The sequence below is a fragment of the Bos indicus genome, chromosome 5 (genome assembly GCF_029378745.1).
Source record: "Bos indicus isolate NIAB-ARS_2022 breed Sahiwal x Tharparkar chromosome 5, NIAB-ARS_B.indTharparkar_mat_pri_1.0, whole genome shotgun sequence".
Taxonomy (NCBI): domain Eukaryota; kingdom Metazoa; phylum Chordata; class Mammalia; order Artiodactyla; family Bovidae; genus Bos; species Bos indicus.
The window spans coordinates 67,821,227-67,845,506 of record NC_091764.1 but is presented as its reverse complement, the minus strand read 5'-3'; the positions used below and the strand labels follow the sequence as shown (position 1 = coordinate 67,845,506).

The 24,280-nt window shown below is 43.4% G+C and overlaps 1 protein-coding gene across 1 annotated transcript in view; it reads right to left on the bottom strand.

The window, feature by feature from the left end:
- The window catches only part of HCFC2 (host cell factor C2), a 114,985-nt gene that overhangs the window by 14,656 nt on the left and 76,049 nt on the right, over nt 1-24,280 (bottom strand). The window lies entirely within an intron of this gene.

Genomic DNA, 24,280 nt, shown 5'->3' with positions numbered 1-24,280 from the left:
AGTCAGAATTCAGACTCTGAGCCTAAGAAATGCATTCAGTTGGGCATGGCAATCAACTCAAATTTTTTCCCCAATCCCCACTGAGAAAGCTTAGTGTATGCCAGTTCAGTTCAGTTGCTTAGTCGTGTCCGACTCTTTGTGACCCGATGAACCACAGCACACCAGGCCTCCCTGTCCATCACCAACTCCCAGACCCAAACCCATGTCCATTGAGTCGGTGATACCATCCAACCATCTCATCCTCTGTCGTCCCCTTCTCCTCCTGCCCTTGATCTTTCCCAGCATCAGGGTCTTTTCAAATGAGTCAGCTCTTTGCATCAGGTGGCCAAAGTATTGGCGTTTCAGCTCCAATATCAATCCTTCCAATGAACACCCAGGACTGATCTCCTTTAGGATGGACTGGTTGGATCTCCTTGCAGTCCAAGGGACTCTCAAGAGTCTTCTCCAACACCACAGTTCAAAAGCATCAATTCTTCTGCGCTCAGCTTTCTTCACAGTCCAACTCTCACATCCATACATGATCACTGGAAAAACCATAGCCTTGACTAGACGGACCTGTTGGCAAAGTAATGTCTCTGCTTTTCAATATGCTATCTAGGTTGGTCATAACTTTCCCTCCAAGGAGTAAGCGTCTTTTAATTTCACGGCTGTAGTCACTATCTGCAGTGATTTTGGAGCCCAGAAAAATAAAGTCAGCTACTGTTTCCACTGTTGCCTCATCTATTTGCCATGAAGTGATGGGACCGGATGTCATGATCTTCGTTTTCTGAATGTTGAGCTTTAAGCCAACTTTTTCACTCCTCTTTCACTTTCATCATGAGGCTCTTTAGTTCTTCTTCACTTTCTGCCATAAGGGTGATGTCATCTGCATATCTGAGGTTATTGATATTTCTCCCGAAAATCTTGATTCCAGCTTGTGCTTCATCCAGCCTGGCATTTCTCACGATGTACCCTGCATATAAATTAAATAAGCAGGGTGACAATATACAACCTTGACGTATTCCTTTTCCTATTTGGAACCATTCTGTTGTTCCATGTCCAGTTCTAACTGTTGCTTCCTGACCTGCATACAAATTTCTCAAGAGGCAGGTCAGGTAGTCTGGTATTTCCATCTCTTAAAGAATTTTCCATAATTTATTGTGATCCACACAGTCAAAGGCTTTGGCATAGTCAATAAAGCAGAAATAGACGTTTTTCTGGAACTCTCTTGCTTTTTCCATGATCCAGCGAATGTTGGCAATTTGATCTCTGGTTCCTCTGCCTTTTCTAAATCCAGCTTGAACATCTGGAAGTTCACAGTTCACGTTTGCTGAAGCCTGGCTTGGATAATTTTAAGCATCACTTCACTATCATGTGAGATGAGTGCAATTGTGTGGTAATTTGAGCATTCTTTGGCATTGCCTTTCTTTGGGATTGGAATGAAAACTGACCTTTTCCAGTCCTGTGGCCACTGCTGAGTTTTCCAAATTTGCTGGCATATTGAGTGCAACACTTTCACAGCATCATCTTTTAGGATTTGAAATAGCTCAACTGGAATTCCATCACCTCCACTAGCTTTGTTTGTAGTGATGCTTCCTAAGGCCCACTTGACCTCACATTCCAGGATGTCTGGCTCTAGGTGAGTGATCACACCCTCGTGATTATCTGGGTCATGAAGATCTTTTTTGTACAGTTCTTCTGTGTATTCTTGCCACCTCTTCTTAATATCTTCTGCTTCTGTTAGGTCCGCACCATTTCTGTCCTTTATTGAGCCCATCTTTGCATGAAATGTTCCCCTGGTATCTTTAATTTTCTTGAAGAGATCTCTAGTCTTTCCCATTCTATTGTTTTCCTCTATTTCTTTGCATTGATCACTGAGGAAGGCTTTCTTATCTCAGCTTGTTATTCTTTGGAACTCTGCATTCAAATGGGTATATCTTTCCTTTCTCCTTTGTTTTTGGCTTCCCTTCTTTTCACAGCTATTTGTACGGCCTCCCCAGACAGCCATTTTGCTTTTTTGCATTTCTTTTTCTTGGGGATGGTCTTGATCCCTGTCTCCTGTACAATGTCACAAACCTCCATCCATACTGTATGCTAGAGGACTTTACAAAGTCTAGCCAATGAGATTCCTGCATTTCGTTTCTGTGTAGTGACCAACTAACTGGGTGTAAGAATAGTCTAGGCAATAGAAAACATAAAAAGATCTGCACATAGTCAGCTTCAAACTGTGGTGCTGGAGAAGACTCTTGAGAATTGCTTAGACAACAAGGAGGTCAAACCACTCAATCCTAAGGGAAATCAACCCTGACTGTTCATTGGAAGGACTGATGCTGAAGCTGAAGTTCCAATACTTTGGCTGTCTGATGTGAAGGGCCAACTCATGGGAAAAGACACTGTTGCCGGGAAAGATTGAGGGCAGGAGAAGGGGGCAGCAGAGGATGAGATGGTTGGATGACATCACTAACTCAATGGACATGAGCAAACTCCAGGAGATAGTGAAGGACAGGGAAGCCTGGGGTAGCAGAGAGTTAGACATGACTTAGTGATTGAACAACAGCAGCCTATGAAGTTCTCCAATACTGGATCCTCTGACACTGTTTATGGGACCTTGGGATCCCTCATGCTCTCAGTCATCTTGTTGTGCATCTTATTTTTCCACTTGCGTCTGTTCTTTGCATTTATTTTAATATCACTTAATCTGCCATAAATGTTTGGTGCTGGGAAGAAGGAACAGAGTGTAATTTTCCCTGGGCCCTCACCTGCTAGAGAATTACTAGCTATGAACCCTCCCTAAAGATAACTTTGAACACAGGATAAGTATGCATTCCAAGCATGATTTAATAAGAAGTCTGCAATGTATCAAAAAATAAAAGGATAAGCATAGACTGACTCAAAGATCAAAAGAGCAGTAGAACTTTGAACTTCTAAATCAATTTTTCCTTCAAAGTATATGTTTAAAAACATTTATTGGCAGCAAACCGGAAAGATTTCGGTTTTGTGGTCTCATAGGTAAGCAGATCAGTTCAGTTCAGTTCAGTTCAGTCACTCAGTTGTGTCCGACTTTTTGCGACCCCATGGACTGCAGCACACCAGGCCTCCCTGTCCATCACCAATTCCCGGAGCCTACTCAAACTCATGCCCATTGAGTCAGTGATACCGTCCAACCATCTTATCCTCTGTCATCCCCTTCTTCCGCCTTCAGTCTTTCCCAGCATCAGGGTCTTTTCACATGAGTCAGCTCTTCACATCAGGTGGCCAAAGTATTGGAGTTTCAGCTTCAATATCAGTCCTTCTGATGAACATTCAGGATTGACTTCCTTAAGGATGGACTGGTTGGATCTCCTTGCAGTCCAAGGGACTCTCAAGAGTCTTCTCCAACACCACAGTTCAAAAGCATTAATTCTTTGGGCTCAGGTTTCTTTATAGTCCAACTCTCACATCCATACATGACCACTGGAAAAACCATAGTCTTGACTAGATGGACCTTTGTTGATAAGCACACAGCCAGCTCCAAAGGCTGTTTTACCAGCATTAGTTTCCTCATTCCTTAGTGAATAAATAAAGTGCCACTTATTGAATTGCCTCTGTTGGTCCTGCACTGCCTATATATATTTGGAGGTGTCTGAAATTCAAGAGTTGATCTGTTTGATCCTATGTAATTTAGGAAATTTGAAAATGGCCCAAGCAAATAAGACTCAGAGCCAGAAACACAGCCTGCTATCAGTGACAAGATAACAAGAAGAGGATGAGATAAATACAATGTATTTAATCTTGTTAATGTTTGTGCTGCTATTTGCATCATTCCAATTAAAGGAATGGATAGCCATTCCCTTCTCCAAGGGATCTTCCCAACCCAGGGGCAAACCCTGGTCTCCTATATTGCAGGCTGATTCTTTACCATCTGAACCACCAGGGAAGCCCCAGTCTGACTCTTTGCAACCCCATGGACTGTATGTGGCCTGCCAGGCTCCTTTGTTCATGGGATTCTCCAGGCAAAAATACTGGTGTGAACAGACATTCCCTTCTCCAAGGACTCTGCCCAACCCAGGGATCGAATCCCAGTTTCCTATTTTGCAGACAGATTCTTTACTGTAGCTGTACACAAGTGAAGTTTTCTACAGTTGTGATGTGAACTAGTCCACAGCTGTGCTAGGCAAGAGTTTTCTAAGTAGGGTGGTGGTGTGGGATGGTGAGGATGAGTTGAAACGGAGAACAAGGTATGATAGGTGTATGGAGTGAGTCACCATGTTGTAGAACTACAGAGGACGCAGCTTGTTAAAGACCAAGTCAACAGTGTCTCTGGCATCGGTCAGTGTGCCCTGGGGATCTAGGAGAGTAGGGGAGCCATTACCTCACTAGTCCAGCTGAGTGATGCCTTGGCAAACAGGCTGATAGTCATTTCCCATTTGTCTAACCAGTGAGTAATGGCTTCTTTACTTTTCAGAATCTGCTTCATTGTCTGCATCCTCTCCAAGGGTTTCCTAATACTGCATCCTGCCCTGAGAGAGTTAACAGCATCGTCTTCTATATTCCATCTCTCCCCCAAACACAATTTCTTCACATTCCACCCTGAAATCATAAGAATTAGGTGCCATCTCCCTTGCTGGATCATTTTTTGAAGACAGGAAACGTTGTCTGTTTTGTTCATGTTTGTAATCCTAATGCCTGGTACGTAGTAGGCACTCAACAAATGTTTATTGAACTATGCCAAAAGCAAAGGATGGTTTCCTCATCTCTTCAATTCTAATATAGAGACCCAACAAGCCTTTCTTGAAGTGTGGACCCCAGCACAGAAGTCCTAGAAAAAAGCTTTTCCAAAGAGGGTGAACATGGCAACCAAACTGTCTCCTCATGAAAATCACAGTGCATATTACACAGTACAAGCTTTACGAGGTCCTGCAATTAAAAAAAAAACAACACATTTTAACTTCATTTTGAATGCAAAATTTCCAAACTCATTTGAGCATGGGATCATTTCCCCTCCTCTGTGGTAGCATAGCATTTCTACGGACCCTTAAGAAACACTTCTAGAGTATTTTGATGTCCATAAACCAAGTTGTATTCACAATTCGCAAATCCAGCCTGCCTTTTTAGTTTGCCCGTGGGAAAAAAAAACTCATTTCACTTATTTATTCATTTGTGTATTCACTTAAACTAACATATATGGAGTGTTTATGGCTCATATGACAAGGATAACAAAAGACGTCTTGCTGCTGCTGCTGCTAAGTCGCTTCAGTCATGTCCGACTCTGTGCGACCCCATAGATGGCAGCCCACCAGGCTCCCCCATCCCTGGGATTCTCCAGGCAAGAACACTGGAGTGGGTTGCCATTTCCTTCTCCAATGCATGAAAGTGAAAAGTGAAAGTGAAGTCGCTCAGTCGTGTCTGATCCTTAGCGACCCCATGGACTGCAGCCTACCAGGCTCCTCCGTCCATGGGATTTTCCAGGCAAGAGTACTGGAGTGGGGTGCCATTGCCTTCTCCCAAAAGATGTCTTAGCCCTCCGAAAATTCATAGTCAAGACAAGAAGACAGCTAAACAGACTGTTGCAATACATACAACTCAATGTTTGTCTGAAAGAAATAGCCCCTGGTCACACCACACTGGGCTGTTATTCACCTTGAAGTTTAGATCAACTGGGAGGAGGTAGGGTGAATTCACCTGCCAGGGTGTTTCAAGCTCTTTGGGGTGAAGGACGAGTTGGTTTTTTGATATTGTGATTTATAGTAAGAAAGACATTTGGTCTTCTGAAAGTTCTTAGAATTTCCTATTAAGGGGATAAAGGTATCTTCATATTTATATAAACTCTTTTCAACTACACCTGAGTTTATGTCAGTGAAGCAACTTTTTAAAAGCTCCTAAGGATGGGGGATGGTTGCCAAGGGAACCAACCAGGTGTTTAGAGAGTTGGAACTCTCGGTCCTCCCTGCTCCTCCCCCCGACCTGCCAAGACAGCAGAGGGACTAGAGATTGAGTTCAATCACCAATGGCCAATGATTCAAACAATTGTGCCTATGTAATGAAGCATCAAAGACTCTGATGCTGGAAGGGATTGGGGGCAGGAGGAGAAGGGGACGACAGAGGATGAGATGGCTGGATGGTATCACTGACTCAATGGACGTGAGTCTGAGTGAACTCCGGGAGTTGGTGATGGACAGGGAGGCCTGGCATGCTGCGATTCATGGGGTTGCATAGAGTCAGACACGACTGAGCGACTGAACTGAACTGAATGAAGCGTCCATTAAAACCTGAAAGGATGGGGTTCAAAGAGTTTCCAGTGGATGAGCACTTTGAAATTTGGGGAGACTGATACACAGGAAAGGGCATGGGAGCTCCAAGTTCCTTTCCAGGTACCTTACCCTATGCATCTCTTCACTTGGCTGTTCATCTATTTCCTTTATGATACCCCTTATGATAAATTGGCAAACATAAGTAAATATTTCTGAGTTCTTTTCTGAGTTCTGTAAGTCACTCCAGCAAATTAATTGAACCTGAGGAGGGTGTTGTAGGACCCTCTAATCTTTAGCCAGTGGTTGGAAGCACAGGTGACAGCTGGACTTGTGACTGGTGTCTTGAAGTGGGATGCAGGGAGTGTATCCTGTAGGTGTGAGCCCTTCTCCTGTGGGACCTGACACTATTTCCAGGTAGATATTGTCAGAATTGAATTGAATTATAGGACACTCAGCTGGTGCTGGGAAAGATTGAAGGCAAAAGGAGAAGGGGATGACAGAGGATGAGATGGTTGGATGGCATCACCGACTCAATGGACATGAGTTTGAGCAAGCTCCAGGAGACAGTGAAGGACATGGAAGCCTGTGTATGCTGCAGTCCATGGGGTCGCAGAGAGTCGGAAACGACTGAGCAACTGAACAAAAACAGCTGGTGTTGGCACATTTCTTTTTGGTGATGGGAAAAAAAACCCAACAACAAAGTTTTTCTTTTTCAGTCCATTGTGATTTGATACCTTTGCAAAATACATTAAAAATGTACTACTAATGTAGTGTAATACTGGCATTAAGAAAGACATATAGATCAACAGTTGAGAAACAAACCCTTAGATTTATGGTTACTGGATTTTTAACAAAGGTGCCAAGACTTTTGCTGAAAATCAATTAATTTAATGGGGAAATAGTAGGCTTCTCTTTTCAACAAATGGTGCTGAAAAAACTAAATATCCATATGGATATTTAAAAGAATGGAACTGGATTCCTTCCTTATACGGTGCACAAAAATGAACTCAAAATCGCAGACCTAAAGGTAAAACCTATTATAAGAAAACATAAGAGCAAACTTTTGGAATCTTGGCTTAGGCAAAGCCTTCTTAAAGGATATAACACCAAAAGCACTAGAGAAAAAGAAAAAATAGAGAATAATTTTAATAATATAAAACAAAACTTCTGTGCTTCAAAGGACACCATCAGGAAAATGAAAAGATAACTCACAGAATGGGAGAGAATATTTACAAAACATACACATCTAGTAAGAGGTTTATAACCAGAGTAGACAAAGAACTATTGCAACGCAATGATAAACAAGATAAATAACCCAACTGAAAAATGGGCAAAGGGTCTCAATAGACATTTTTTCAAAGAAGATATATAATGGCCAAAGATGTGAGCAGGATTTGTAAATCAATAGGAGACATTGTGGGTCCCCCAGGGTTAGCAAGACCAGGAAATCATGAGCAATGAAGGAGCAATGGGAGGGAATAATTTCAGAATCTATGGAGAGAGACTTCTCTGGTGGTGTAGTGGTTAAGAATCAGACTGACAATGCAGGGGAAACGAATTCGATCCCTGATCCGAGAAGATCCCACATGCTGGGGAGGAACTAAACCCGTGTGCCACAGCTACTGAGCCTGTCCTCTAGGTCCTGTAACAACTACTGAAGCCTGAGCACAGCAACGAAGTCCCAGCGCAGCCAAAAATAAGTGAATAAATTAAAAAAAAGAATCTATGGAGAGGAGTTGAAGGGTGAGGGCTGCCCAGACAGGACTGTGGCCTTTGGTAGAGAGACACAGCAAATCCACTGCTTCCAGCGAGAAAGTAATCAGGAAAATACACACCCCAAACCCACTCTCTTTCTGCCTTTGATTTCCTTCCCCATTGGTCAAACTCAGGAGTAGAGCTTGCATCCCCCAGTTGGAACCCCAGTGGAATTAGGGTGAGTATAGAATAGGAATAGGAAATAGAGCTGTGCATGTAAAATAGGAGACAGAGGGAAAATTTATGCATGGGATGGAAAGTCAAAATGAAAGAAAAACCACGGTGAGGATCAGGGCAGGAACAAGGAAGGTGGGGTGGGAACAGTATATACTGTGGCTGCCTGTGGAGTGTCAGGATGTTCTCTGAGGGGTAGAACCCAGGGGCAGTTGGGCTTGGAGCAGAAGTCACCTAAAAACTATTCTGCTGTTTCCTCACTTCTGTTTGGAGCATTGTCCTGGGCCAGAGGTGATCTTTCTCAAAGGGCCAGATGGTAACTATTTTGCTTTTTTCGTCACAGTTACTCAACTGCCATTGTAATGAGAAAGTAGCCTCAGACAATACATAAATGAATTGTTTGGTTGTGTTTCAAAATAACTTTATAAATTACAGAGCTTTACAATCTGCAGGGCTTCCTTTTAGCTCAGACACTTAAGAATCCGCCTGCAATGTAGGAGACCTGGGTTTGATCCCCAGGTCAGGAAGATCCCCTGCAGAAGGGAATGGCAACCCACTCCAGGGAGAATCCCAAGGACAGAGGAGCCTGGTGGTCTACAGTCCAGGGGAACACAAAGAGTTGGACTGAGCCACTGACACTCCACTGTGTTTATTTATAAACACAGCAAGCCTGAAAGCTATAAACTCTTAAGAATTTTTTTATCATTTTGCCTTTAGGTAGACTTGTGATGTATCTATTCAAATGACCTTTCCCAGTTCTGGCTTCTGACAGATAAACAATCTGGACTTCTTTCAGTGTACCAGGAATGAATGAGTCAGTAGATTCTGCCTTAATTCCTACAGATGTCTAAGAAAGGAAGCATGAGTGTCTGACTAACCACTAGTAAGTGACATGCGGCAGAAATTTCCAGTGTCCAGTCTCCAATGTCTTCATCTCAAATATTTTCCTAAAAATAGGTGAGACTAAAGGAAGGAACTCCAGGAGACAGTGAAGGACAGTGAAGCCTGGCTGTACTGCAGTTCATGGGGTCACAAAGAGTTGGATGTGACTTAGCGACTGAACAAAAGGAAGGTTTGCTTTTCATGCCAGGAACATTCTCTAGTCTGGAGAAATGAAGATGAAGCTTGGAAATCACACAGACCTGAGTTTAAAGCCAGTCACTTACAGGTTGTTTGACCTTGCTGAGCCAGCTTTCTCATCTGTTGAACGAAGATAATCCTTACCTTATAGGGAGCAATAGCTGTTATTATTATAAGGAGTCACCAAATATTGGGTTGGCCAAAAATTTCCTTTTGGATTTTCCATATCATCTGATGGAAAAATCTGAACAAACTTTTTGGCCAACAAATATATTCCTGTTTAGAGCTTTTTTCTCTCCTTACTCTTTTCTTTTCCCCTCTTGAAGACTATTGGTTCTAAAAGTTTGTTCCCAATCTACAGGCTTTCCCCTTAGGTTCTCTGATGCTCCTTGGGCAAATCAAAAATAGGTTGCAGACAGTGTATAAACTGATGGAGATCCTTTGTTTTTTTATTTTTTATCTTATTCTTTCATGGAAAGGCATTTTATTTTCAATATAGCGGGGTGTACAAGTCAGTCCCAAACTCCCAATTTATCTGTTCACCCCGTCCCTGCAACCATAAATTTGTTGTCTAAGTCTGTGAGTCTGTTGAAGATTCTTTGCTTATAGCAATAGAAACTGAATTCAAACTAATGTAAGAAGAAAAAAAAAAGAAAGACGGAGTAATTTATTGGATCCTGGAGTGGTTCTCCAAATTGAAACATAACTATTCAGCCTCAGGAAAGCATGGATTTCAGGAACTGAACTCATATTCTCTCTATTTTCTCTGCATTTCTTATGTGGACGAGTATTTTCTATACTTCAAGAGAGGTGTCTGCTGAGAACCCTCAGTCATGTCACAGCTTCACCACCTGTGAGGAAAGGAAAGTTCTTTGCCTCTTCTTCCCCTACAGCTGTATTTCAAAACCCCACGAAAGGGTCCTGTCTGTCCTGACTTGGGTTGGCACCCACTCCCCGAGCTACTTGCTGTGGCTATGGACCTGAGGCACCGTGACCTGCTGAGCTTGTGTCCAGCACACACAGCACCTGATTGGCCACACCCGCTCAGACCACACGGCTGGAGTGGGGGACAAGCACTTGTCACTAAAGGAGAGTGATGTTACCTGAAGAAGGATGGAAAGGCGTGCTCGACAGAGAGATGCGTGCTATATGCACAGGCCAAATCTGCTCTATTCAGCACATCGACACAGCGATTTTCCCAAGTGCCTGCCACGATTACAGCGCTAAGATCCTTAGAATAATCAACAGGACAAAGGTGAGCACATGATTTCTGCTCCGTTGTTGGTGGAGTGGTGGGGGTAGTTGTCAGTTGAGAGAGCTGTGAATAAGACATCTGGGATCAATTTAGTGTAAGATATAAGGTGAGAGATTGTGCTGAATAGTTTTCCAAATGATCACACTAGATCCATTAAAGTTCGATTCTAGTGCCATAAAATTTTTTTTCAGTTGCAAACTTGAAAAATCAAAGTCCAGTTCCCAGTGTTTCTCTTTTTTGATTCCTCTGGCTGTTTCTTTCTCTGTACTTGCCCTCTCCCACGGCTCTCTCCTGGATATGGTATCTCCCTAATTATAAGCTTTGTGATGATTTCGTTTGCATTACATATCACCTGGGGTGGTAGAGAGGTGACTGTATATATTAACTCAGATGAAAGGAGCTGGCAGGCAGTATCACAAAGAACAAAATCAACATCCCCTCTGTGGTTATTACCTCTGAAACCATATTAGACACAGGGTGTGCTACTCAGGACTTAACTTCAAGGGACAAAAAGCAGCTAGTACTAAGTGAAGTAAGTCAAACAGAGAGAGACAAATATTATACGATATCATGTATATGAGGAATCTGGGCTTCCCAGGTGTCTGGGCTTCCCAGTGATAAAGAATTTGCCTACCAGTGCAGGAGACACAAGAGACACAGGTTCGATCCCTGGGTTGGGAAGATCCCCTGGAGTAGGGAATGGCAACACACTCCAGTATTCTTGCCTGGAAGATTCCACGGAGAGCCTGGTGGGCTACCATCCATGGGGTCACAAGGACTCAATACGACTGAACACACACACATATGAGGAATCTAAAAAATTGTATAAATGAACTTATGTGCAAAACAGAAAGACTCACAGACATAGAAAACAAACTTATGATTACCATAGGGGAAGGAGAGGCGGAGGGATAAGTTGGGAGTATGAAATTAACAGATACACACTATCATACACAAAATAGACAAACAACAAGGATTTACTGTATAGCACAGAACTACATTCAATATCTTGTAATAAACTATAATGGAAAGAATCAGAAAAAAATGAATGTACATATATACACGTGTATATAATCGAATCACTTTTCTGTATACCTGAAACACAATGTTGTAAATCAACTATACTTCAAGGAAAAAAAAAGGAAATAAAGAGAAAAAATAAGAAAGAAAAAAAGAACCAGCTAGTACTAAGTTGATGACCAGTACTAAGTTGGCAAAAAGTTAGACAAAGTGGTGAACCAGAAACTAGAACCCAGCTGAGACCTTTCTTGGCTTCTGTGTGTGTGTGTGTGTGTGTGTGTGTGTGTGTGTGTGTGTGTGTTGGCTGTCTCAAGGGGCTGGGGGCCAGGCAGTTGCCAGGCCAGTTCCTCCCAGCTTCGACACCAGACAGATGCAGACGTTGGCTCTCCTTAATGTCAAGCATTCTTACTCAGGATAGGTTGAAGGCTGAACTAGCATCAGTTGCCAACACCAAGACCTGTCTTCAGAGGTCAGGCAGGTCACAAAAGGTAAGGAACAGTCTGGTAGAAGCCAGGGATTGGTGGGGCCTGGAGCAAGTGAAAGAGGCCATTGTTCCCAAATGACTTAAATTCCTCCCTCCCAGCTCCAAGCTCCAAATTGTGTACCAGTCAGTTCAGTTCAGTCGCTCAGTCATGTCCAGCTCTATGAGACCCCATGCACTGCAGCACACCAGGCCTCCCTGTCCATGACCAACTCCCGGAGTTTACTCAAACTCATGTCCATTGAGTTGGTGATGCCATCCAACCATCTCATCCTCTGTTGTCCCCTTCTCCCGCCTTCAATCTTTCCCAGCATCAGGTTCTTTTCAAGTGAGTCAGTTCTTTGAATCAGGTGCTTAAGTGACATAAAAGTATGTGTGCTGCCTCCAGAGACCACATTGGCTGGGTAGGAGTTTGCAATCTTGGAGCTAGAAGGCCTAGAATGTCTTCACAATTGTGCAAATGAATCTGTAAGTTTGATTATCAGCAAACACAACTGGGAGGAGTCTTTGCAGCCAGGAAAACCCTATTTCCCAGAAGGATAATGAAGATGAGGGAGGTGCCAAGTTGGGAGGAGCCGCTAAGCATCCTTCCCTTTACATTTTATAAAACTCGTTGATTTCCCAGAGTGTAGTCACAAATGCCTAAAAAAAAAAAAAAAGAAAAGAAAACCTTATCACTCCAGGTTCAGAAAATTCAGTTATATTGATTCAGTCTTAGCTCATAATTGTGTATCCTTTGATTGAGTTGGGTTCTCCCTGGACTGGGTCAGAGTCAAGTCAAAGGCATGGTGGTAGAAGGGTCTCTGGCTCTGAGGCAGGAGAACTTCAAGGGTCCTAGAGTCCCATCAGAGTAACCTGCACAGAGCTGGCCTATTAGCTTTGTCCAGGGGCTTGTAGGCAGTGAGGAGTTGGGGGGTGAGGTCACTCATTAGATAATCTGTTCATTTAGTAAACTTCCATTCAGCTCTGAGCCAGGCACTGTCATAGGGTGCATGATGAACACGGTGGATGTGGCTGGGCTCTCGCAGAATCTACACTCACAGAAGGGCATATTTAGATGAATATAATTCTAAGCCTTGGACTTGGAGGATCAGGAAGGCTTCCTAGAGGGGGTGATATCCCCACTAAATTCTGGAGGATATGTAAGCAGTAGCCAGGCAAATGTCAATGGGTGAGAGGTCAATGGGCTACCCTGGTGGCTCAGCGGTAAAGAATCTGCTTGCCAATGCAGGAACCAAGGTTTGATCCCTCGGTAGGGAAAATCCTCTGGAGGAGAAAATAAGAACCCACACTAGTATTCCTGCCTGGAGAATCCCATGGACAGAGGAGCCTGGCAGGCTAGAATCCATGGGGTTACAGAGAGTCAGACCCGACTGAGCATGCACGCAGGGGAGGTCAGTAGCCCAAACTCCCCACGTGGAATGAACCTGATGCATACCAAGAATGTGCTTAAGGACCAGCGAAACAAGGACATCAGAAAATGAGGGGAAATATTTTTTGGAAAGAGCTTAATATTGAAAAACATCCCAGAGTGCCCATTTGGGAGAAAGCTAAAACTCTGTGGGACTTCTATCCATGTATTTTGCAATAAAGCTTCCTTTTAATTTTGAATTCGATGTGAGCGACATGGCATCATAATCTTTCCGATGCCTAGGGCCACTGAAAATCCTCAGGAGCTGTCCTGCACCAAGAGGTGGGAGGGAGGTCTTTGGTTCCCCATTTCCTCCCCCTCAGGTTACTTCCCCCAGCAGGTCCTTCCCCTCCAGGGCTCAGCCTGCCTCATCACACCTCTCTTGTAGGCCCACTCCCTAACGTGCCTATTAAAATTCACTGCCCTTTTATTCCTTCGCCCAAGCACCTCGAATCTAAGAGACATGGGTGTTAATGATCACACAGCATATAAATTACTCCCATAACTGAGCAAACTAGATAACCTTTAAAGATAGCCTGATTCCACTGTAAAAAAGGACATTAATAACTCTCAATTATACTACGTACTCATAGTTATTCTTGATTTCTTTCTCAGTCATCCCCATCTCAATAATTATAACAATAACAATGACTGGGCTTCCCTGGTGTCTCAGGGGTAAAGAATCTGCCTGCCAATGCAGGAGACATGAGTTTGATCCCTGGCCCAGGAGGATCCCACATGACTCGGAGCAGCTAAACCAGTGTGCCACAACTATTGAGCCTGTGCTCTAGAGCCTGGGAACCGTCACTACTGAGCCCACATGCCACGACTACTGAAACTCGGGGGTCCTAGAGCCTGTGTTCTGCAACAGGAGAAGCCACCGCAATGAGAAGCCCGTGCCCTTCAGTGAAGAGTAGCCCCCGATCACTGCAACTAGAGAAAAGCACTTGCAGCATCGAAGACCCAGCACAGCCAAAAATAAATAAATAAAATAATAATGGCTAATGATTTTGACCAATATTCAACGTGTCAGGCTCTCTTTTAAGTTCTTTATACTAACTCATGCCCCCCAACTCAATCTAAGAGTTATATGGCTATCTCTAAAATGGATGAGAAAGCCATCACTCTGCAGATAAGAAGACTGGGGCATACAGAGATTATGTAGCTTGTGCCTCCAAGGTCACTTCAGATCAGATCAGTCGCTCAGTCGTGTCTGACTCTTTGCGACCCCATGAATCGCAGCACACCAGGCCTCCCTGTCCATCACCAACTCCCAGAGTTTACTCAGACTGGTGGTTATTACACCACGATTGCATACCAAGCAGTCCAGCTCTAGAATCCTCCCCTGCTACTCAGGCCAACCACCCAAGAGAAAATTCTATTTCTTCATATACATTTTTGGCACCAAAATGTTTTATTTCTAAAATATCTGACAATCTATCCACTACTCTCCATTTCTCTACCTCTAGCATAGAAGAAACCTCCATGAGCTATCTCATCAAGCATGTTTCAGGAGAGCAGTGACTTGGTCTTGTTCCCTACGAGAATAAGATGTTCTCAGGGCTGGCGGGCACACTGTAGATATTCAGTAGAAATGAACTGAATGAATGATTCCCTAACTGAAATCCACACGCATGTGAGGAAAAACTATTTTGTGTCTCAGAAAAAACTGTTGACTGTTAACATATTCACTTGCAGGTTTTCCCTGTAAGTATTCATGCAAATATAGACTTTCCAATTTGGAATCATATTGTATATCTTTTCGGAGTTTATTTCTCAACATTGTAATCTGAACATCTTCCTGTCTTACTAAAAATTCTTTAACAGATGTTTAACAGCAGTGTAACATACTATTCACCTACTTTAAGCATTTTCAGTCTGTTAGACAATGAGGCTGTATTAGCTATATTACTGTGTGACAAATTAATACCCTACAACTCAAAGGCATAAAACAGTAAACATTTTCTATCTCACAGTTTCTATGGGGTGGGAATCTGGCAGTGGCTTTGGCTCAGGCTTCTCAAGGTGGCTGGAGAAGGAAATGGCAACCTACTCCAGTACTCTTGCCTGGAAAATTCCATGGATGGAGGAGCCTGGTAGGCTATACAGTCCATGGGGTCACAAAGAGTCAGACATGACCAAGTGACTAATACTTCCACTTTTACTTTTCATCTATATACAAACCTCTCTATATTTACTATTTATGTCTATCTACGTATCTCTGTATCTATTAGAGAGAGAGAAAGGATGGAATTCAGTCTTTTTGTAATCTAATTTTACCTGTTATACTCTATTCACTGGAAGCGAATCAATAAATCCAGCCTACAATCTAGGGGAGGTGAATTTATAAATTTTTTGGCTGCACCAGGCTGCATGTGGAATCCTAGGCCCCCGACCAGGGATCAATATTTATCCCCTGCACTGGAAGCTTGGGGTCTTAATCACCGGACCACCAGGGAAGCAAACAGGGGAGTGAATTTGCACAAAGGTATGAATACCAGGAAGTAGGGATCACTGCAGGCCATTTTATGTTTTATTCTTTTGTACTATAATTTATCACAAGATATTGAATCTAGTTCCCTATGCTATACAGTAGGATGGGGGCCACTTTAGAGTCTGCCTACCACATAGCTTTTCCCCAATTTTTTTCTACTACTGACAGAGCTCTTCTGAATCTCTTATTACCTAATTATTATATTAGATAATATAATATAACCTGCATTACAAAATTATTTTATTAGGTAATATACTATTACTTGCATTACAAATTATTTCCTTATGATTCATTTATTGACTAGAAGGGTAAGAGCATCTTAAAGTCTGCTAATGCGCACTCACTAATTGCTTTCTAGAACGTTTCCTATCATCAGTGTACGGGAACACTTATCTCACCACATCTTCATCTTTGTTATACAATTCTTAGCTTATTTGATTGTTGTTCAGTCACTCAGTCGTGTCTGACTCTTTGAGACCCCACGGACTGCAGCACACCAGGTTTTCCCTGGCCTTTACCAACTCCTGGAGCTTGCTCAAACTCATGTCCATTGAGTTGGTGATGCCATCCAGTCATCTCATCCTCTGTCGTCCCCTTCTCCTCCTGCCTTATATCTTTCCCAGCATCAGGGTGCTTTCTAATGAGTTGGCTCTTCGCATCAGGTGGCCAAAGTATTGGAGCTTCAGCTTCAGCATCAGTCCTTCCAATGAATATTCAGGATTGACTTCCTTTAGGATTGACTGGTTTGATCTCCTTGCAGCCCCTGGGACTCTCAAGAGTCTTCTCCAACACCACAATTAAAAAGCATGAATTCTTTGGTGCTCAGCCTTCTTTATGGTTCAACCCTCACATCCATACATGACTACTGGAAAAACCATAGCTTTGACTAGATGAACCTTTGTTGGCAAAGTAAAGTCTCTGCTTTTTAATATGCTGTCTAGGTTTATCATAGCTTTTCTTCCAAGGAGCAAGCATCTTTTAATTTCATGGTACCATCACCATCTGCAGTGATGGATGCCCGAGAAAATAAGGTCTGTCACTGTTTCCATTGTTTTCCCATCTATTTGCCATGAAGTGATGGGACCGGATGCCATGATCTTAGTTTTTGAAATGTGGAGTTTTAAGCCAGCTTTTTCACTTCTTCTTTTGATTTGAGGGGAAACTCCCCTCCCCCAAGCACTACATGTTTATTAGCCATTTGTATTTCTCTTTTGTGAGTTTTCTATTTTATGTCCTTTGCTTGTTTTTCTGTTGGAGATATGCGTTTTTCTTATCAATCTGTATGCACTTCACACATAAAGATATTAACAGTGGGTAGGATTTTTTTAAATAACAGCTTTATTGGGATACTGTTTACCTACCATACTATTTAACCATTTAAAGTGTACAATTCAATGGTTTTTAGTACATTGACAGATTTGTGCAACTATCACCGCAATCAATTTTAGAACATTTTCATCACCCCAAAAGAAACCTCGTGCCCTGTCACTGTCACCCCTTATTCTCCCATCCCCTCCTGGAGTTCTAAACAACCAGCTGACTTTCTGTCTTTATGGATTTGCCTCTTCTGTACATTTACTATAAATGAAATCACATACTCTACGGTCTTTGGGGTCTGCCTTCTTCTGCATAGATGTTTCCAAGGCTCATCCATGTTGTAGCATGTGTCAGAACTTGATTTTTATGGCTGAATAATATTCATACACCTCATCTGTTTATCCATTTATCAGTTGATGGACATTTGAGTTATCTCCACATTTTGGCTATAATACTGCTATGAAGCTTCAGGTACAAGTTTTTGTGCAGATTTTTTTTTTCTTTCTATTGTTCTTAGGTATATACTTAGGAGTGGGGTTGATTGTTGGGTCAAATGTTAACTCTATGTTTAACTGTTTGAGGAACTGTCCAAACAGTTCCACCACAGCTGCACCTTTTACATGCCCACCAGCAGTGTATGAGAGCTCTGTGTATGAGGATTTCCCCACATCCTCAACATTTGTCACTGGCTGTTTTTTATGATAGCCAAACTAATGGTTGTGAAGTAGAATCACACTGTGGTTTTCACTTGCATTTCCTTTATAATTAAGGGTGCTGCACGTCTTCTCACGTGCTTATTGGCCATCTAAACATCTTCATAGAGGATCGTCTATTCAGATCTTATAAACAGGATTTCTATAAGAGAGATTGGGGTCAGAATGAACTTGCAATGGGGTGAGACTCAGAGGAGGTGTTAGCCTTGGCTCCCCCACTTACTAGCTGTGTCATGTCTGGGTTTCTTAAATTCTGAGCCTGCTGTCAATTCTTTTAAATGGGAATAATAATACCTACTTCACAAGGTCATTGTGTGACTAAAATGAGAAAACACGTGTGAATGACCAGAGTACCCAGTATGCAGTAAACATGCTGTGAGTGGGAACTATTGTCATGATTTTTAAAAGGTAGTAACATGGTAATTGGAGAAGGCAATGGCACCCCACTCCAGTACTCTTGCCTGGAAAATCCCATGGGCAGAGGAGCCTGGTAGGCTGCAGTCCATGGGGTCGCTAGGAGTCGGACATGACTGAGTGACTTCACTTTGACATTTCACTTTCATGCATTGGAGGAGGAAATGGCAACCCACTCCAGTGTTCTTGCCTGGAGAATCCCATGGACAGAGAAGCCTGGTGGGCTGCCGTCTATGGGGTCGCGAAGAGTTGCACACGACTGAAGCGACTTAGCAGCAGCAGCAGCAACATGGTAATACTTGGGTTTCAGGAAGATTAATCTGAACCTGTCATAGTAAATAGATCCAAAAGAGACTGCAGACAGGGTCACTCGTTCAGAGAAGACAACAATTGAAGCGAAAGCAAATAAAATGAGAAAAAGTTGTTCTCTGGCTTTCATTTCTATCAATTTTTCCACCGGTCCTTGGCCTGGGCAGCCCTAGAACAGAGAAAGATCCTTTTCAGATGGATCAAGGATGTTTTAATCATCTTCATATATTAATTCATCTAATCCATGCAGAACTAGTGATGAATACGTTTTGAATATTTGATGAACACTTCATAGTAACTTGAGGAATCTAAAATATGATTATTAGCTCTGTTTCTCTGGAGAGAAATGATACATATGGCTTTGGTAATTTCAGGGTCATTTATATTATCAATTAAAATGCAGATCTCCCTTGATTTATATGGGGTTACATCATTACATCCAGATAAACCCATAGGAAGCTGAAAATATTGTAAGTTGAAATGCATTTAATACACTTCACCTACTGAACATCACAGCTTAACCTAACCTACCTTAAACACGCCCAGAACACTACATCAACCTTCGTGCGTGCATGGTAAGTTGCATCAGTCGTGTCCGACTCTGTGTGACCCTATGAACTGTGTAGCCCATCAGGCTCCTCTGTCCATGGGATTCTCCAGACAAGAATACTGGAGTGGGTTGCCATGCCCTCCTCCAGGGGATATTCTTGACCCAGGGATTGAACCCGTGTCTTCTACGGCTCCTGCTTTGGCAGGTGGGTTCTTACCACCAGCTCACCTGGTGAAGAGCACCCAGGAAGCCCTTAAATCAGCCTATAGTTGGGAAAAGTTATCTAACACAGAGCCTATGTTACGATAAAGTGTTAAATATCTCATGTAATTTATTGAATACTGTACTGAAAGTGAAAAGCAGAATGGCTGTGTGGGGACAGAAGGGTTGTGAACGTACCAGTTTTTACCCTCATGATCTTGTGGTTGACTGGAAGCTGTGGCTCACTGCCACTGCCCAGCATCCTGAGAAGATGAATACCATCAGTCTGAAAAATGATCAAAACTCAACATTTGGTGGATTCCCTGGTAGTCTAGTGGTTTGAGATCCATGCTTCCATTGCAGGGGGCATAGGTTTGATCCCTGGTCAGGAAACTAAAGATCCTGTAAGCTGCACAGCCAAAACAAAACAGAAGTCTCAAAATTTGAAGAACAATTTTTACTGACTGTATATTGCTTTTGCACCATTGCAAAGCTGAAAAACCAAAAATTGAACCATTTTAGGTTGGGGGCCATCCATGTGGTGTTATCCAACGTCTGCTCATTCACTCATCCCATACGTATCTCTGGAGCATCTACTATGTGCAGACACTCTTCCAGACCCTGACTATACAGCAGTAAACACAAGGTCTTTGCACTCAAGGAGTCTATATTGTAATACAGTGAAATGTTAAAAATCCATTCACTCAATAAGTATTTTTGAACACCTACTATGTGCTTGGGATGCACAAAATAAGCAAAACTCCTTGTCCTCATAGAGCTCACATTCTAGCAGGAAAAGACAGACAAAACACAAACAAAATAAATAAGGAAGCTCTATTGTCACCCTGCTTATTTAACTTCTATGCAGAGTACATTATGAGAAACGCTGGGCTGGAAGAAGCACAAGCTGGTATCAAGATTGCCGGGAGAAATATCAATAACCTCAGATATGCAGATGACACCACCCTTACGGCAGAAAGTGAAGAGGAACTAAAAAGCCTCTTGATGAAGGTGAAAGAGGAGAGTGGAAAAGTTGGCTTAAAACTCAACATCCAGAAAATGAAGATCATGGCATCTAGTCCCATCACTTCATGGGAAATAGATGGGGAAACAGTGGAAACAGTGTCAGACTTTATTTTGGGGGCTCCAAAATCACTGCAGATGGTGATTTCAGCCATGAAATTAAAAGACAATTACTCCTTGGAAGAAAAGTTATGACCAACCTAGATAGCATATTGAAAAGCAGAGACATTACTTTGCCAACAAAGGTCCGTCTGGTCAAGGCTATGGTTTTTCCTGTGGTCATGTATGGATGTGAGAGTTGAACTGTGAAGAAAGCTGAGCACGGAAGAATTGATGCTCTTGAACTGTGGTGTTGGAGAAGACTCTTTGAGAGTCCCTTGGACTGCAAGGAGATCCAACCAGTCCATTCTGAAGGAGATCAGCCCTGGGATTTTTTTGGAAAGAATGATGCTAAAGCTGAAACTCCAGTGCTTTGGCCACCTCATGCAAGAGTTGACTCATTGGAAAAGACTCTGATGCTGGGAGGGATTGGGGGCAAGAGGAGAAGGGGATGACAGAGGATGAGATGGCTGGATGGCATCACTGACTTGATGGATGTGAGTCTGTGTGAACTCCGGGAGTTGGTGGTGGACAGGGAGGCCTGTCGTGCTTCGATTCATGGGGTCGCAAAGAGTTGGACACGACTGAACGACTGAACTGAACTCAACTGACCGATAAATAGCATGTCGGAGGTGATAAAGTGTTACTGAAAAAAAAACAATAAAGCAGTTAAGAGAGAGTGGGGGAAGGGAACTGAAATTGCATTTTTAATATTTATTTATTTTAGCTGCATCCCCAGGGCATGTGGGATCTTGGTTCCCTGACCTGGGATCAAACGCATGCCTCTTGCATTGGAAGTGCAGAGTCTTAAACAATGGACCTCCAGGGAAGGCCCCTGGTATTACAGTTTTTAGATAAGAGAACAGGCTGGTGTCACAAAGAAATGGCAGGAGGTAAGAGAGTGAGCTGTGTGGTTATCAGAGGGCAGCATGTGCTAGGCAGATGGAATAGCAAATGCAAAGGTCCTGAGGCAGGAGTGTTCCTGCCATAAAGATAAAAGGAAGTGGAGTGAGCAAAGGGGAAAATAGGATATAAAAGTTAGAGGGGGAGTAGAGAGGAAATCCGGAGAAGGCAATGGCACCCCACTCCAGTACTCTTGCCTGGAAAATCCCATGGACGGAGGAGCCTGGTGGGCTGCTGTCTGTGGGGTCGCTAAGAGTCGGATACGACTGAAGCGACTTCACTTTCACTTTTCACTTTCATGCATTGGAGAAGAAAATGGCAACCCACTCCAGTGTTCTTGCCTGGAGAATCCCAGGGATGGGGGAGCCTGATGGGCTGCCGTCTATGGGGTCGCACAGAGTCGAACACGACTGAAGCGACTTAGCAGCAGCAGCAGCAGCAGTGGTATACAGACTAGGAAAGTATGTGCACCCTTAGTCGATCAGTCATGTCTGACTCTTTTCGACCCCATGGACTGTAGCCCACCAGGCTTCTCTGTTCAGGTGGATTCTCCAGGCAAGAATACTGGAGTGGATTGCCATGCCCTCCTCCAGGGGATCTTCCCAAGCCAGGGATCGAACCCAGGTCTCCCTCATAGCAGGCAGATTCTTTACCATCTGAGCCACCAGGGAAGCTCATGGACTAGAAAAGGAACGAAGTCAAATTACCTGTCCTTTGGCCTGTAATACAAAGTCAAGATTAGTCCAGAGAAGGTCTTTTCCTAAGCATTAAATTGTGATCCACATCCCTCTCTTTCACCGTGTGATCATGAAACATGGTGGATGTTGATTGGAGGCTTCTGGAACACAGGTTTTAGAGGCACAGAGAACACAGGTTGTCAAGGCTGGGTAACTGGCATTCAACTGCAGAGGGGGTGTGGCCTGGGTCTCCTGTCTCCTCGTGGTAGCTCCCAGGGGAAAGACAGTGCTTTATTCACCTTTGTAGCCCCCACACTCCTAGCATTGTGCTTGTGGACAGTAGGAGCTGGATAATCTGTTGACTCTGAATTAAGTATGTAGATTAGATCAGTGGTACTGAAATAATACCATAGGAATTCAGGGAAAGTAGTCAGTCATCTTTGCATCTTTTGAGTCATCATCCAGTGTGTGGATTCATCATACTTCCAGTTCTATTCTTCCTTTTTTATATTTTCTACCTTTGAGTACATGATTTCACTCCTAAAACTATTGATAATCATAAAGAAAGGGAGGAGTTAAAATATAGGCCAACTTTACTCCTTTTTAGCAAATAACAGTTTAAAAACAGTTTGATGGAGGGGACTTCCATTGTGGTCTATTGGTTGGGACTTCGCCTTTCAATGCAAATGGTGTGGTTTTGATCCCTGGTAGGGGAGCTAAGATCCCACATGCCTCAGGGCCAAAAACCCAAACATAAAACAGAAACAATATTGTAACAAATTCAATAAAGACTTTAAAAATCATCCACATTAAAAATAAAAATTTTAAAAATAAATAAAAAGTTTGATGGAGATTGAAATTCATGTAATACAAATATCTTAAGTTAATGGGCCAAGTTTTTTTTTTTTTTTTAAGGGCTTTCTATGTGCATTTACTTTAAGTAAATTCCAAGCAATCCTAAGAAGTGGCTACTATTACTCTTATTGCAGAGGTAGTTACGGTACTTACCCAGAGGTAAAGAAATTTGGCTAGGGTCACATGCCAGTAAGAGGGGGAGTTGGAATTCAAGCCAAATTGTCTGATCCCAGGGTGGTATTGCTTACTTACTCCTCTTGGAATAATTTGGAGTCTTTCATTTGTTTTTGCTTTCTTATTTGCTCCAGAAATGTGAAAATATGCAGCTCAACAGTAGGAGCTTTATAAATAAAACATAGCTATATATTTTTAAATGATTAAAGCTGGAAAGTTTAATGTGGCACGGAGCCACTTGTTTAGTGGAAGTAAAGGGAACGCGATTCCCGGCTCTGGTTGCAAAAACCCTGCGCGCTTTGCAGCGAGTGGTGTCTGGCTCGCAGCCCATCTGTGATGTTGACGGTCCAGGGAAGACCGATCCAGACTGCACTCAGGGAAAGACAGCGAGGGAGCTTGCACCGAAGCAAGAACGGGCCATGGAGTCTTGCAGTCCAAATGTCATCTGGTTGGGAAAAGCCACACGTTGGTGTTGCAATATTTTAAGGGATGCGCAATATTTTAAGGGATATGCAATATTTGAAGCTGGGGTGAAGGCTCACTAGTCTGACAACTTGTTAAACCTGAAGGAGAGGACTGTATCTTTAGATGGAATCTGAAAAACTAACACCGGAGCTCGGTGGTCGACTGAGAAGGACCGCTGTGCTTGTGGCAACATTTACAGCGACACAAGGCGAACACGAGGTACTTTCAGCACCAGGAGGCAATCGCCGCACAGATCCACCCTGTAGCTCGGATGTCGCCCTGGCCCGAGGCTTCTAACCTTGGTTTACCCTTCTTAAAAATCGAGGCGCAGGCAGCTGCACTCAGGCTGGTGAGACGCTTCCACGTGGGGGGAGGGAGGGGATTGAAAAAAGAGGGCGGGCTAAGAAATCACCCTTCCCAAAGCCTGGGGAAAACACCGCGGGAAGCAACTCCGCACACACCTCAGCAGCAGCTCACTCGGCCCTAGTCCCTGGAAGCCCCAGCCGAACTAGGAGGCCACTGGACGGCTAGGATAGCCCCGCAGGACCGGCCCGCCGCAGCCTGCAGCCGGTTCTGCAGGCTGGCACAGCCTCGGCCACCGGGCGCGTGGGGCGGGGTCGGAGGCGGGGCCGGGGCCGGGGCGTGGCCGCGCCGGGAGGGCGCGCGGGAGGCGCGGAGGGAGGGTGTCGTGCCGAGGGAAG